Source organism: Schistocerca piceifrons, chromosome 4 (genome assembly GCF_021461385.2).
Source record: "Schistocerca piceifrons isolate TAMUIC-IGC-003096 chromosome 4, iqSchPice1.1, whole genome shotgun sequence".
NCBI lineage: Eukaryota > Metazoa > Arthropoda > Insecta > Orthoptera > Acrididae > Schistocerca > Schistocerca piceifrons.
In genome coordinates, this window is record NC_060141.1 from 90036830 (window position 1) to 90050244 (window position 13415).

The window sequence follows — 13415 nt, forward strand, 5'->3', positions numbered from 1 at the left end:
TTTGTACTAGGTCTACGACTTTGCTTCCGCGAAGTTCGGGGCTTTATTGTGAAAAACTTACAAAAAAATATGATTCAGTACGTAAAGCAGTTGCCTGGCCACTACATTCTCCCATCTTTCGGATAGCATACGAATCCCGTGGCGGATGAACTGGGCGTCTGTTGTGGGGATCCATGAATCGATTCAATTTTTCACTTGTTCATATGATCGGAAGTGCTGGTCAGCCAGACTGTACGCCACTGGTCGAAAAAGGTTGTAGTCGGAGAGGGCAACGTGTGGAGAATACGGCGAGAGGGTTAGGGCTTCTCATTTCAATGTTTCCATGTATATTTTGACAGGTTTTGCGACAGGTGGTCGAGCACTGACCTGCTGCAAAATGACCTTTCGTGTCTATCGCTGTATTGTGGCCGTTTGTGTTTCAGTGCTGGGCTCGAACGCATCAATTACTTTCGATTATGATGTCCTCTGAGTATCTTCGTCTGTTTCAGTAGCTACGAAAACGTTCTGTATTCCCCCGCCATGCTGGTCTTCGACGTCAAAATCAACGTTCTTAAGGCGTTGAACACATTCTCTGCACGTTCTTCCACTAATAGTTCCCTCACCATTGGTCTTACCCAGCATTTTAAGAGCCACAGCCGCAGATTTCTTCATGTTAAACCAGAAAATTAAAACTTCCCGCAAATGGTTAGAAATGGGTACGTAAGTTGACGTACTTAATCGAGAATAACCTTATGGTGCAGTCACAAATCTACTGATATCTTTACGGCATTATGTTTATAGATGCCTAAGCTTATTGTATTACACCTATGAGCAACCACCTGAGCCTCACTTGCCGCTACTGCCGTCTATTGCGAAACAGCGGAAGTACTGGATATAACCCAATAATCAGGAGTAAGGCCTTACGAAAGGCTCTGAGTAGTTCCAAATTATGACTAGATTTTATGGAACACGATCGCTGAACTACTCCGTCTAAATTCGTCATAATATCCATGCGGTTACCGGAGGGGTTGTGAACGCTGATGAAAGTAAAAACTTCTATGGAGACAAAAACTCAACTAGACCTGAAGGAAACAAGAGTAAACTTTTAACGTCCAATATATGATCTTGTCATTACAAATGGAGTAAAAACTCAGTTTCAATAAGAATTTGGTAGGAGATATACTGCGGTGTTTCTTTTTTCTTTTTCCAATAGGACCATCCCGACGTTCCCTTAACTAATCGTCCACCACACTCCTGATTCATCATCGTGCAGCGGCTTCTGATGTAGCAGATGAACATTTTCAGAACTCCAAAGTCGATTGATCTGTGAGTTCACATACCCCAACAAATGCAGCCAAGTTTTATCACAAAAAAGAGCATCTCTCCATGATGCACATATGGTGTATCGACAAAAATTATGGAAACACTAAAAACACATTACCATGCATAACAAGGCGTTGGAAAACCATTGGCATTCAAAATGGCTTCCACACGTCTCGGAATGGTTAAATACAGGTACTGTATGGGTTTGAAAAGAGTCTTATACCATTCTTTAAGCAAAATAGTGGCGAATTTAGGTAACGATGCCGAAAGTGACAATCTATCAGACAGTATTCTTCCAAATTAGACCGTTAAAGGTCAGCAATATTGAAATCTGGCGACTGTGGTGGCCAGGTAATATACGACAGCACATCCTCGGGTCCACAAAGCCAGTCCTGAACGATGCGAGCTGTGTGAACAAGGGCCCTGTCGTCTTGGGTTCCACCAATGGAGAAAAACATTATACGACGGTGTCGACCTGATCAGCCACAATGGTCACAGAATCCTTGGCAGTAATGTGAGCTTGTAGAGTAACCATAGGCCATTGAATACAACGATATGGCTGCCAGAGTCATCACCTCACACCTGCCATTTTCACTTTTTGGATGTACAGTCGACCTTAAGCTGAAAACAGTTTTAAACAAGATTTATGCCTCGAAATGACAGTCTTCCATTGCTCCGTAGCCCATATTTTATGGCTCCGTTGCCACTTTTCATATCGCGGGCATTTGTGTCCCAGACGAGTGATTTCGGAATTCCAGTTCTTGCTGCAGTTCCCTGATTGCGGAACTTCCTTCGTGTTGACTGATTTTTCTCATGTCGAGAAATGACAAGGAGCGATCTGTTTTTCTTGGCAAAAGCTTTCCAAAGCCAAGATCGCGTAAATATTTCTTTAATTACAATAACTGGTTTCGACAGGCTTTTCTGCCATCTTCAGATCTTTGGCAGCAAAGTCTGTTGAAACCAGTCACTGTAAATAAAGAAATATTTATGCGAGCTTGAATTTAGAAAGTTTTTTTCTTCGTGTTGTTTCGGTGCTGACAGGGTTCGCGAGTCCGACCTTCAGTTCTGCAGTGACTTCCGCAGCTGTCGTCCTCTTATTTTTCGTCACAATCTCTTTAACGATCGACCGTCACGATCACTCAGCACACACTTTCGTTCGCGTTGTGACTCAGCGCATGATGTTTTTCCACTCTCCTTGTATGGCTGCCTTGATTGACGAAGCACCCACCATACGAGCAACAATAATTTGCCCACGTTTCAAATCACTTAGCTTCGACATAATGCACTCACTAAACAGAACACTGTTGTGGCCACGACTGACACTTGCAATGTGTTGAGGACATTTCACAGGTGCCGTTCGTGGTCAAATAAAACCTTGGCTATTGCCTGTATTTATGTTCAAACGTATATTTCTCGGGGTGTTTCCATATTTTTGTCCAACAACTGTACTTCAGCAGCTAGTTGGAGAACTTACTGACGTCGAGTAACAGTATCTGGTTAGTTGACGCACTATTGTTGGTAAGTTTTCAGTTTGAGTCTGTGAACAGCCCTGTGGACAGATGCTTCTAGCAAAAAAATTGTTCAAATGGCTCTGAGCACTATGGGACTTAACATCTATGGTCAACAGTCCCCTAGAACTTAGAACTACTTAAACCTAACTAACCTTAGGACATCACACAACACCCAGCCATCACGAGGCAGAGAAAATCCCTGACCCCGCCGGGAATCGAACCCGGGAACCCGGGCGTGGGAAGCGAGAACACTACCGCACGACCACGAGCTGCGGGCATGCTTCTAGCATACCAGTCTCAACCGCTACATGAAGCAATGACTTTCCCAGATTTGTTTCCATGGCTAGTCCAGTTAAAACCGGTACGCCACATGCCGAAGTCCGAGATACATGCAGAAGTTCCCCCGATATACACTGGAATAGCGATATGCACATACAAAGATGGCGGTAGCATCGCATGCACAAGGTATTAAAAGGGCAGTGCATTGGCGTAACTGTCATTTGCACTCAGGTTATTCCTGTGAAAAGGTTCCTGATGTGATTATGGCAGCACGATAGGCATTTTACAGGGTGGTTGTTGTCGTTGTGGTCTTCAGTCCAGAGACTGGTTTGATGCAGCCCTCCATGCTACTCTATCCTGTGCAAGCTTCTTCATCTCCCAGTACCTACTGCAACCTACATCCTTCTGAATCTGCTTAGTTTATTCATCTCTTGGTCTCCCTCTACGATTTTTACCCTCCACGCTGCCCTCCAATACTAAACTGGTGATCCATTGATGCCTCAGAACATGTCCTACCAACCGATCCCTTCTTCTAGTCAAGTTGTGCCACAAATTCCTCCTCTCTCCAGTTCTATTCAGTACCTCCTCATTAGTTACGTGATCTACCCATCTAATCTTCAGCATGGTTCTGCAGCACCACATTTCGAAAGCTTCTATTCTCTTCTTGTCTAAACCAGCTATCGTCCATGTTTCACTCCCATACATGGCTACACTCCATACAAATACTTTCAGTAAAGACTTCCTGACACTTAAATCTATACTCGATGTTAACAAATTTCTCTTCTTCAGATACGCTTTCCGTGCCCTAGCCAGTCTACATTTTATATCCTCTCTACTTCGACCATCATCAGTTATTTTGGTCCCCAAACAGCAAACTCATTTACTACTTTAAGTGTCTCATTTCCTAATCTAATTCCCTCAGCATCATCCGACTTAATTCGACTACATTCCATTATCCTCGTCTTGCTTTTGTTGATGTTCATCTTATATCCTCCTTTCAAGACACTGTCCATTCCGTTCAACTGCTCTCCTTAGTCCTTTGCTGTCTCTGACAGTATTACAACGTCATCGGTGAACCTCAAAGTTTTTATTTCTTCTCCATGAATTTTAATACCTACTCCGAATTTTTCTTTGATTACAAATGTGTAAACTTATGGGGGAAAGGGGGGAGAGAGAGGGAGAGAGAGGGGGGGAGAGAGAGGGAGGGAGGGGGAGGGAGAGAGAGAGAGAGAGAGAGAGAGAGAGAGAACTTAGCAGAGTACGTCAGTTATGTTTTACTGTTTAGAATACTTCACTGAGATAAATGTGTACACTACTCCGAAAAGCCACGTAGTTTCTGATGGTGGAAATGAGATAACGATGGACAAAGGGTCCGATGCCGCCACATGATTTCTCTAAAAACAACGCAGAGATATCGTGATGTATACCGGCAAACTGGAATATAAAGGGTGACTGGAAATGTATACTGACACACTTCCTTTGTCTATCATCTTTCGGAAACGGAAAAAGAAGGACGGAAGATCAGCGTTTAGCTTTCCGTTGACTCGTTGGAGACCGAAGCACCCGCTCGGACAGGACGATGAGGAAGGAAATCAGCTGTGTCCTTTCCATAGGAACAACCCAACATAGAACTCGAGCGATTTACTGGATGCAGGTTGTGATGCGAACGTTTATGTCAAAACTTCCACGTACTCTAATAATAAAACTCAATCAATTCATAAACGCTGCCAATCTAATTAATTCCCAGCGACAACGAGAGTAGGGGTATGGTTAAAGTTAACATCAGTGATTGCCGTATCTAGCTACACTACTGGCTATTAAAATTGCTACACCAAGAAGAAATGCAGTTGATAAACGGGTATTCATTGGACAAATATATTATACTAGAACTGACATGTGATTACATTTTCACGCAATTTGGGTGCATACATCCTGAGAAATCAGTACCCAGAACAACCACCTCTGGCCGTAATAACAACCTTGATACGCCTGGGCATTGAGTCAAGAGCGCTTGGATGGCGTGTATAGGTACAGCAGGCCATGCAGCTTCAACACGATACCACAGTTCATCAAGAGTAGTGACTGGCGTACTGTGACGAGCCAGTTGCTCGGCCACCATTGAGCAGATGTTTTCATTTGGTGACAGATCTGGAGAATGTGCTGGCCACGGCAGCAGTCGAACATTTTCTGTATCCAGAAAGGCCCGTACAGGACCTGCAACATGCGGTCGTGCATTATCCTGCTGAAATGTAGCGTTTCGCAGGGATCGAATAGAGGGTTGAGCCACGGGTCGTAACACATCTGAAATGTAACGTCCACTGTTCAAAGTGCTGTCAATGCGAACAAGAGGTGACCAAGACGTGTAACCAATGGCACCCCATACCATCTCGCCGGGTGATACGCCAGTATGGCGATGACGAATAAACGCTTCCAATGTGCGTTCACCGCGATATCGCCAAACATGGATGCGACCATCATGATGCTGTAAACAGCACCTGGATTAATCCGAAAAAATGACGTTTTGCCATTCGTGCACCCAGATTCGTCGTTGAGTACACCATCGCAGGCGCTCCTGTCTGTGATGCAGCGTCAAGGGTAATCGCAACCATGGTCTCCGAGCTGATAGTCTATGCTGCTGCAAACGTCGTCGAACTGTTCGTGCGGATGGTTGTTGTCTTGCAAACGTCCCCATCTGTTGACTCAGGGATAGAGACGTGGCTGCACGATCCGTTACAGCCATGCGGATAAGATGCCGACTGCTAGTGATACGAAGCCGTTGGGATCCAGCACGGCGTTCCGTATTACTCTCCTGAACCCACCGATTCCATATTCTGCTGACAGTCATTGGATCTCGACCAACGCGAGCAGCAATGTCGCGACACGATAAACCGCAATCGCGATAGGCTACAATCCGACCTTTATCAAAGTCTGAAACGTGATGGTACGCATTTTTCCTCCTTACACGATGCATCAGAATAACGTTTCACTAGGCAACGCCGGTCAACTGCTGTTTGTGTATGAGAAATCGGTTGGAAACTTTCCTCATGGCAGCACGTTGTAGGTGTCGCCACCAGCGCCAACCTTGTGTGAATGCTCTGAAAAGCTAATCTTTTGCATATCACAGCGCCTTCTTCCTGTCGGTTAAATTTCGTGTCTGGAGCACGTCATCTTCGTGGTGTAGCAATTTTAATGGCCAGTAGCGTACTAAATTTCCCTACCAATTTCTCATTCTGTAGGCTTCTTCAGATGTGTAGCTGGAAATCCTATTGACTACATGTTGTGCGGGGGCCAGCAGAACAGGCGAAAGCGACCCAGAGTCTGGTCACTAAGGCGTGCGCAGTCCTCTTCGAAGGACAGGCACCGTCACTACGACAGAGTAAGGAGGAATTTGGTAAAATTTGAGATCAGTATATTGCGTGCGGGTTTAGCTGCGCTGGAGAGGTGTCGTCCGTGTTTGCCTTCTAAATGGCGGGAAGCTATTGTGTACTGTTTTTAACGTGGTGCGTCCACTGGCGCCAGGAGACACGTCGCGAGGTAACAACGACGGTGCGTGCAGTATCTTGATGTCCTCCGCCCTGCAGGAAGCCCATACTCTGGGAACGCTAGGCCCAGGATGGCGCAAAGGTAAGATCTCTGAAGTGGAGTGAGAGGAGAACCATCTGTTTTCTTTGTGCTTAAAACCATGGCATTCACAGCCGTCAGGCTGTCGCCATGCTAATTGAATTGCTGTTTACTCTGCTAACAAGGGAACCTCCCCATCGCACCCCCCTCAGATTTAGTTATAAGTTGGCACAGTGGATAGGCCTTGAAAAACTGAACACAGATCAATCGAGAAAACAGGAAGAAGTTGTGTGGAACTATGAAAAAAATAAGCGAAATATACAAACTGAGTAGTCCATGCGCAAGGTAGGCAACATCAAGGAAAGTGTGAACTCAGGATCTCCGTGGTCCTGTGGTTAGCGTGAGTAGCTGTGGAACGAGAGATCCTTGGTTCAAGTCTTCCTTCGAGTGAAAAGTTTACTTTTTTTATTTTCCCAAAGTTATGATCTGTCCGTTCGTTCATTGACGTCTCTGTTCACTGTAATAAGTTTAGTGGCTGTGTTTTGCGACCGCACCGCAAAACCGTGGGATTAGTAGACGAAAGGAGGTGCCTCTCCAATGGTAACCGAAAACATTTGATCGCAAGGTCATAGGTCAACCGATTCCTCCACAGGCAAACACGCCTGATATACTCTATACGACACTGGTGACGGCATGTGCGTCACATGACAGGAATATGTTGTCGACCCGCCTAACTTGTACGCTTGGCGAATGGGTAAAAAGATTCTTATACCTTGCCCGATTTAGGTTTTCTTGTGGATGTGATAATCACTCCCAAAAAAGTGATGAAAACATAAGAGTTTGTCACATAAACTGCAACAAATGAATGCAACAGTTTCACAGTCGCATAGTTTTCCCTGTGCTCTGTCAAAAAATATGATTTGTTTCGATGTTTGTTTAGGTGTAGCGTCCCCATACTACGGCGCAGTTACCTCGCATCGGACGGACAGATAATAATTGTCTGAAAATAAAACTTTTCACTCGATGGAAGACTTGAACCAAGGACCTCTCATTACGCAGCTGCTCACGCTAACCACGGGACCACGGCGCTCCTGAGCTCTTACTTTCCTTGTTGTTGCCTATCTTTCCCATGGACTACTTAGTTTGTATATTTTACTTATTTTCTTCATAGTTCCACACAACTTCTCCCTGTTTTCTCGATTGATCTGTGTTTTTTTCAAGGCCTATCCACTGTGCCAACTTATAACTAAATCTGAGGGGGGTGCGATGGGGAGGTTCCCTTGTAAGAAACAGTATGAGCAGGTACCATACGATAATATTAATAAATTCTGGAGTGGGAAAATAGAACTCGTTTGTGTGTATGTGGAAAAGGCCTGATTGGCTTAAACTCGAAGTAGGACAGATGTTGGGATTCAAAAATCGTCTGTATCTGACCTCCAGCATTAAAGCTCCCACGATTGGTTAATTATATTAAAACTGAGTATGAAGGGGAGATTGTTGCGATGTTAGAATGGATCTGATTGCTCGGCACTCAAAAGATCTCGCAGTCAGTAATGACCAAACTCATGCACAAGACACACACACAAAAAAAGAGTGAAAATTCGGCTTTTTGTTGGGAGCACTCTGAGGAACTCACTTCCATTCGCAACTCACCAGTAGGGATGCGAAAACTGACCGGTTAAAACCGATACTGGTATTTTAGTTCTGAATAACCGATATATTTCGGTTATAACAGGTGTTTTTCTTAGTTGTTATTAATAACCGAGTAAAAAAACGAAATATCATTTAGGCATAACAGCAGTGCTATTTTTTGTTTTCTAAACAACGTTCTTAAAAAAAGGAGTAACTTTGTCAAGTTGGTACTTACGTTTAAATATGTTGATTGAGCTGGACGAAGTGGCTTTATGTGGAGTCAAGGAAACGAAATAGTACTGAGCACGAAGCTATTCATTTTCTTTATTTAAAAGAAAAGAAGAAAGAGACTATCAATGTTTATATGTCCGTTTAATTACAAAAATTGATCTGTTTGGCAACAACCGTACTTTCTGCATAACTGATAAAGCCACTGTATACTGATAAAGCCACTCCCTCTTTTAATGCCAAAGGCACTCATACACAGTCAATGGCTGGAGGAAAAACATTCGCTAATTCTCTATTCACAAATATGAACGTGTCTTTACTCCTTCAAAAGTTTTCTAAGCATTCCAAGTCTCTGAAATTTTGGAGTACTATGGGACTTACCCTCGGGCGTGCACTTCACAGTGGTTTGCCGAGTATAGGTATAGTTGTAATCAAATTATTTCCCACACCTGATCACTTCGGACTTTTCAAACTCGTGTAATTTAGGAAGTGTAACAAAACAGTTTCAAAAACATTAATTGACGTGGATGAGAGTTTTAAGTGCTTCTTCTCATACAAACTCGTCCTCTTCCTCTACCTCCTGACACTCTTTTCTATAAACAAATCGTATTCATTAAAAATATCACGAATGTTCTGATTATTTCCCTTCATCATGTAGACGAAATCTGGCAGTTAATTTACAGAAAACATCCGAGAAAAAAACTGACGTTCGCTATTATTTAAGCTATGGCGCATGATGTAAAACTCAATCTATTCAACGTAGCGTAACATCAAAGGCTTAATATCTGTATAAGGTCATGGATAATTCCGAAAAATCAATGTTTTCCAATTCGGAAAACAGCAACTTTTTGATTAACAACACAAAATCCGTTAAGCTACCAATCACCAGTTATTTGCTTAATCGGTTAACAAAATACCATCCTAGTCCTTTAATTACGTAAACTATTACATAAACGACGAAGTCACAGGATCCACAGCTGCACTCGACGTAAACAAGAGAAGTAGAATGAAAGAGATGTTTAAACACATTCTTATAAGATGCAGCATGCAAGTATGTATACTGAATAAGGCTGTATAACATATTTTTGTCTGAAACAGTAGAAACTAACTGGTATTTTTCTTCACGTCGGCAGAGATTACTGTAACGTTATCGTACCGCACATCTAGTTTCAGAGTTCTGGTTGTCGCGAACTGAAATCATCTTTCCCCACTGACAATAGGCATTATTTGTAAACAGTCCACAGATTTCTACACTAGCACTATCACTTCGACTGACAAAAGGTACCGGTACTGTCACAGTTCCGAAGAACGGAACCAAATACATTTCATTCTGCAAATTGACATGACAGTTTTTATACTTACTGCTTAAGAGAACGCGAATGCGCATGTGTTCACAGATGCTGAATGCGCCCTATCTCTGTTTCCTGCACCGTGTGCGCTACATAAACATGTCGAATGTACCGGTAATTTGTATTCGACAATTGTCGCGGTCCTTAGACAGCTGTGTGGACACTGGACAAGAACACGTGACTGCAGCGGCGCCCGTGGCGCTTTGTGAAAACAGATGGAGGCCCCTAGTGTACGCGTTTAACAGCAGATGGCGGTTGATGCCAGCGTTGGTTCAGGCGGCTTTATTCGACACTGAGTGGCTTGTTATCCGAATACAATATAAATACATAGATCTCGAATTTCTAACACACACTGATACCTCCGCGTGTTGAAGTGGACCGGTGAGTTATCTTCTTCATGCCTCTGTTAGTTTACATCACAAACTGACGTCAACAAAAGCTCATTCAAGGGGCATTTATTCACTAGAAGTACCCAATGTTACTCATAGTACTAGCACTTTACTCACGTGACGTGCAGCCCAGGAAGCGTCTTCCGATGACGGAAGTACTGGAAGCCGCCCGCCGCACCACTGACAGTTGGCAAGGATCGGGCGGGTCTAGGCGTCCCTCTCACTCCCTCCCACTCGAGTTACGTAACAAGAAGCGGACGCGACTTCCCAGTCCGGACACCAGTTCCCTAACTAAAGCAGCAGCACCTGATCTTACGTAACGTGGCAGCGGTAAGGAAATTAATTTCACTGGATGTCTGTGATTCTCCACTGAAATTAGAGCCTTTCTGTCCGTGGCTGGACCCAAATGCTTAATAGATTTCCCACCACAAAGAGACACAGCTTTAATCACTCCACTGACTGACAGTACAAGAAAAGGTCTTGTTGGATAATTTCCGAGTGCTATAGCAAAGTGGCAACACATGGAAATAGACAGAAGATTGAAAGTAACAATTTAAAAAAGTACCTGCAACTTATCACAGCAAAACACGGAAAGCATGAAGATTGTTGATGCACGTCGTATGCTATACCCTAAGGTTTTGAAGAAAATATCAGGAATAATACAGTAGCAGAAAAAAAGAAGAATGAAGGTGCAGTCTTGTTCTCTTTTAAAGTTCGAGAAGAATATAGAAAATGTGTTAATTCCTCTCTGCCCAGGAAAACACTTAAAAGCAATTCCTCTCTACATACTTTATGAATGCTTCAACAGGAATGATTCTCACCTATATGAAAAAAAAATAGAATCAAAGAATGACTGCTGGAAAATTCGTAGTCGGTGGGAAAATTAAGGGAACTAAGAAAGGGAAATAAGGACAGGTTGAAACATTTATAAAAACAAGTTAATAAATTTCTCAGATTGTATATGTGTAACATAGCAGAAGGATCTAGGAATGGTCATTAATCGTGTCTTAATAAAGGCCTGAAGGTTTGGACCAGCAAACCTTAGGGTCGTCATAGCTGTGAAATTAATTTTTCCTCCTTTATGTACTTGGAACAGTCATAAAGTCAAGTTACCGTTTCAAACCGTTTCTCAACTGCCGATATGAAATTTCTACGGAAGTCCCATTTTGTTCTATAAGGTAACTGAAATTAAATGAGAAAATGATATATAGTATTTATATCAATCTATAATGGACTTATCATCCACTATTTCCTGTTCTTCGTTTAGTTAATTAAAAAGTTTTGGCCGTTTTGTAAATACAAGACATAAGATGTACCTCTTACAAGTCGTTCTGTCAATGACGGCTCAAGATGATTTTCGGATAAGGCGTCACCCGAATCCCTGTCCGTACCAGCCATCCTAACCACTTGCATATCCCATTTGGTAACCGGTGGATTGAAATCTCCCCTTTACTACTATAAAACGCTCAGGAAATTTACAGGTGACCCCCTCTACGTTTTCCTTGAAATGTCCCGCCACGGCTTGTCCTAAGGTTAAGGAGTCCATAAAAGTACTCTGCTACTATTTTTGGTCCAAGTTTAACACTTGGTATCATCCAAATTATTTCGCTTTCTAAACGGTACTGACAGCACCAGATACTATCGAATTACTTAAGCAGTACACGCTGTTTCATATAAGGTCTTTTCCTCTGTAACTTACACGAAATAATATGTGAAAGGAAGATGTATTTCGGTAGCAAATCATAAGAAAGGTTACTGTTCTACAGCGTTGTGAACATTGTCTAATTTTATAGGAGAGGAACGAGTTACAATTTTATAAAAAAGAACTGTAGTTTTCTACCACATGCCTGATGTATTTGAACCAACGTTTACAAATCAAATTAAATGAAATAGCTATTAATTTTAGATAGGCAGCTTGAAACATTCAACGTTTTAGGGGTGGATGCAACATGTTTGTATAACTTGTTGTATGAGATGGGTATTCTGGTGGCGGAATGTTCATTTAAGTAAGGTGTCCACCTTCCTGAAAGCACAACTCAGTGTGTCTTCTAAACGACGTGTGGGCGAGATGTAAAGCTGTTGGTGCCACAGAGTGACGAACTTCCTTGGTGCACTGTTTGGAGTCGTTTTCGATTAGCCTGAATAGTGTACCTTTGCGCTCCAGAATGGAATGCACAACAAACGAGTTTAGGTCTGCCATGGACATTGACGTGGGATAAATACGGTTGCCAGACGTCCGCATTTATGTTGACATGTCCTCATTTTCGACGGTTAATGCAGCGTCCGCATACATTTCTGCTAATGTCCGCATCTTTGAGTAGCATTGGGAATGAAGATCTTTTGATTTTTGTATTCATCTCGTATCGTGAACAATTTATGGTACTTTTTACTTCAGTCATTGAATTACATCATTTGTTCTTCTCTTCTTCTGTAGTGGTCAATCCAAGGATTGGTTTGCAACAGCTACAATGGCAGCTTGTCTCCATTCTGTGCGTCTTTCAGCTTTTCTCTTCATTTCTTTATAGGTGTCACATCCCACATCTTTCACGATTTGAGCCATGTACCTCAGTCGTGTTCTTCCTCTTGGTCTTTTTCCCTCGACATATCCCTCTATGATTGTGTTCAGGAGTCCTTTATGTCTTAATAGATGGCCTGTAAATTGCACTCTTCTTTTAACAATGAAACTCCAGAAGCTTCTCTTCTCACCTGCTCTTTCCAGAACCACTTCGTTTGTGACCTTGTCGATCCATTTTATTTTGAGCATGCGTCTATAGCACTACATTTCAAAAGAATTTAGCTTCTGCTGTTCATTTGTTATCAGCTTAAAATCGGTCTGTTACGCTCAGAAAACCAAAAACATCGATTTATATTGCGTACAAATTATGTTTCCATCGTTTTAGCTTCGAGATACCTGCTTCGACCATAGGTGGTGTCTATCTTCAAAGGACATCTGTGACGTATACCTGCTCTTTGTTTTTGTGTGATACACGTGTTTTTAGCGAACTTGTTGATCATCCAGCTGCATCTTTATTTTCCGTATTCCGTATTCAGCTCATTGGTTAAGTTTCGTGAGTTTCAAAATATTGCTGATGACACAGAAATATAGTTCAGTTTTGTAAGTGAAGACTTTTTCATGCGACAGCTGAACAACGCGTTTTGGTCAT

General features: G+C 42.6%; 1 protein-coding gene across 1 annotated transcript in view; it reads right to left on the minus strand.

Annotated features, from left to right (window-relative positions):
* Nucleotides 1-10438, minus strand: part of LOC124796423 (H(+)/Cl(-) exchange transporter 4) — a 395803-nt gene extending 385365 nt beyond the window's left edge. The window contains exon 1 of the mRNA XM_047260605.1: nt 10369-10438. The gene's annotated coding sequence lies outside the window, so the exon portion shown is untranslated. The remainder of the gene's footprint in view (nt 1-10368) is intronic.
* Between the last annotated feature and the right edge of the window lie 2977 nt (nt 10439-13415).